The following is a 3194-nucleotide window of genomic DNA, read 5'->3' on the forward strand; positions in this document are numbered from 1 at the left end:
GAGCATTTATCATATTCGTGTTCTGAATATGGCGCTGCAGTGCAAAGCTCGTACAACTTTCGCCGATCGAGCTTTTCAGATATGATATAACTCAAGGAGAAGGATTTATGTCAGCTTACTTTTTTTACGGCTCTCGAAAGTGACTCTTTCGCTGAAAATTCTTGTCGCGAACGACTTTTTTCCGGTGAAAAGTATCGTAGAATAAAAAAAAAGGGAATAAATGGAAAGCACGAAAAAAGTTTTATAGCAATTCAATACGGTATGAATTCATTTTAAAATGCAATTGCAGTGAAATTGATAAAAAAAGTCACACAAATAATATGTGTCATAGCTTGGATTATGCTAATTAATTAAAAACACAATTTTTTTTTTGTAATACTATTCATATTGAATATTGATAATAGTAAATACATATGTATACAGATTGAAATTTGGCTTTCGTATGGGTTGGTTTTTTTATGCGAAACTGTATCCAAATTTTTAAATTATATATAATTTATAATTAAATTTAATTTAATGTGCACTTGTCATTAAAATTATTAAAAAAAATTCGGGTGTAACCAACCCATGACTTTATCTATGTATTTGATGAATATAAGAAGGTTACAAAACAAAATTCGATATTGAACTGATGACTATGATAGCGATAACAATTGAGCGCAAATGTATGGAAACTTGCACAAACCAAAAGATCTACTTCCGGTTGTCAGATTTTGTTCAAATTTTTTTTATTACTAAAAATCACTATCAGTATTATACTCATTAAATATCAAGAAAATAAAAATAATTTTAAAGGTCAAAATAAAATAATGAAATATTGTTTTTAAAAAAAATACTACTTCCGGTTTACAAATTCTGACCAAAACCCTACCAGCTCTAAGTTAGTACATAAAGGATAGAAATATAAATTTTCAGCTTAATACGTTCAGGGGTGCGGACAGAGTAGTGGGCACAACATTTTTGACCTTTCTACGAGGAAAAAAATTCCACTTCCGGTTCATTAAATTAATTAATTTTTTTTTATTTTTACTTAAAATCACTATTTTTATTATACACATTAAATATCAAGAAGCTTAAAACAATTTAAAAGGTCAAAATAAAATAATGAAAAAATAATGAAATATTGTTTTTAAAAAAAATACTACTTCCGGTCTACGAATTCTGACCAAAACCCTACCAGCTTTAAGTTAGTACACAAAGGATAGAAATATAAATTTTCAGCCTAATACGTTCAGGGGTGCGGACAGAGTAGTGGGCACAACATTTTTGACCTTTCCACGAGGAAAAAAATCCCACTTCCGGTTCATTAAATTAAGTAATTTTTTTTTATTTTTACTTAAAATCACTATTTTTATTATACACATTAAATATCAAGAAGCTTAAATCAATTTTAAAGGTCAAAATAAAATAATGAAAAAATAATGAAATATTGTTTTTAAAAAAAATACTACTTCCGGTTTACGAATTCTGACCAAAACCCTACCAGCTCTAAGTTAGTACATAAAGGATAGAAATATAAATTTTCAGCTTAATACATTCAGGGGTGTGGACAGAGTAGTGGGCACAACATTTTCAACCTTTCTAAGTGAAAAAAATCCCACGTCCGGTTTATAAAATTTAATAATTTTTTTTCATTTTCATCAAATTGCTACAAGAATTATACTTGAATTTTTTCGTGACGAACACACATGTTTAAGGGGTCGAAAAAAATAGTGGAAGAAAAATCGAACAAGAGTAAACTGCTACTTCCGGTTGACGGATGCTAACTAAATTTTATAATTAACTTGGTATTAAACTTAAACTTCTAGATATGAAATTTCAGTTCAATAAACCAAAAGGTTTCTGAAAAAAACATAAAAAACTTCGATTCTCTAAAGTAAAAGTACTGCTTCCGGTTCAGATAGAAATATTTAAAAAATATGAGGTTATAAAAATTATTATTTGTATTATATTTAAAAAAAATTCAGTCCGATTCAATTAGTGGTTTGGGAGATAATTGAATTCAAAAACTTAAAAAAAGAGGACACCTATAAGGCGAGGTACCATTTCCGGTCAACTTAAAAATTTGAAAAAAATTTACGTCGTGTCGATAAGAATTTCAGTTACCGATACTAAGTTTCAGTTCGATAGGACTAACGGTGTTAAAAATATCGCCAAAATACACACCCACACAGACACACACACAGACACACACACACACACAAACACACACACACACACACCCACACACACACACACACACACACACACACACACACACACACACACACACACACACATTTTTTCTAGATCATGAAAACGTGATCAGTGATCGATTCTGAGTTCGAATCAGTCAAAATCTCGAGTTCGAATTTTTGCATGATCACAAAACTTCATCTATTGTTACTACGTACATAGATAAAGTAAAAAAGAAAGGAATACATAAATATGAGCCGTTATATTTGAAATTGATTTAAGCCCACTTTTCTTCATTTCGCAAAACATGAAAATATTGTTTTAGGTTTTACAATATTTAAAAATACTGGTTGCCTGTATTAAGTTTATTCTGCCTTTCCGAGAATTTGGACCTAGCAAATTAAAAGTAGTGAACAATTTGTGGATTGAGTCAAACTGGGATAGCGTTTTTGGAACGGAAAATTGGACTTTCGCAACATTCAAATATAAAGGCTCATAGGTTAGCATTTCATAATAATAAACCATAATTCGTTTGGGAATAATAAACCATAACTGCATTTGGGAACGAACTATGAATAATTACATTATTACAAAACTAATTGGAAGGTGCTAGGAAACCAATAGTTTATATCTTTCTTTTATTTTTACATACATATGTACATATATGTATAAGTATGTATTAACATATTGAATTAAAATGACTTCTTGCGAAATAGATTCAACTAAACTATGTATTTTGTTAAGCGTATTTTAAAAAAACCAAAAGTATCGTATATATTATTTTCAAGAATTATTGATATTCATCATATATGACAGTAGGTATATTTTTACTTTATCTATGTACGTAGTAACAATAGATGAAGTTTTGTGATCATGCGAAAATTCGAACTCGAGATTTTGACTGATTCGAACTCAGAATCGATCACTGATCACGTTTTCATGATCTAGAAAAAAATGTGTGTGTGTGTGTGTGTGTGTGTGTGTGTGTGTGTGTGTGTGTGTGTGTCTGTGTGTGTCTG

The sequence above is a fragment of the Arctopsyche grandis genome, chromosome 1 (assembly GCF_051622035.1).
Source record: "Arctopsyche grandis isolate Sample6627 chromosome 1, ASM5162203v2, whole genome shotgun sequence".
Classification (NCBI taxonomy): Eukaryota; Metazoa; Arthropoda; class Insecta; order Trichoptera; family Hydropsychidae; genus Arctopsyche; species Arctopsyche grandis.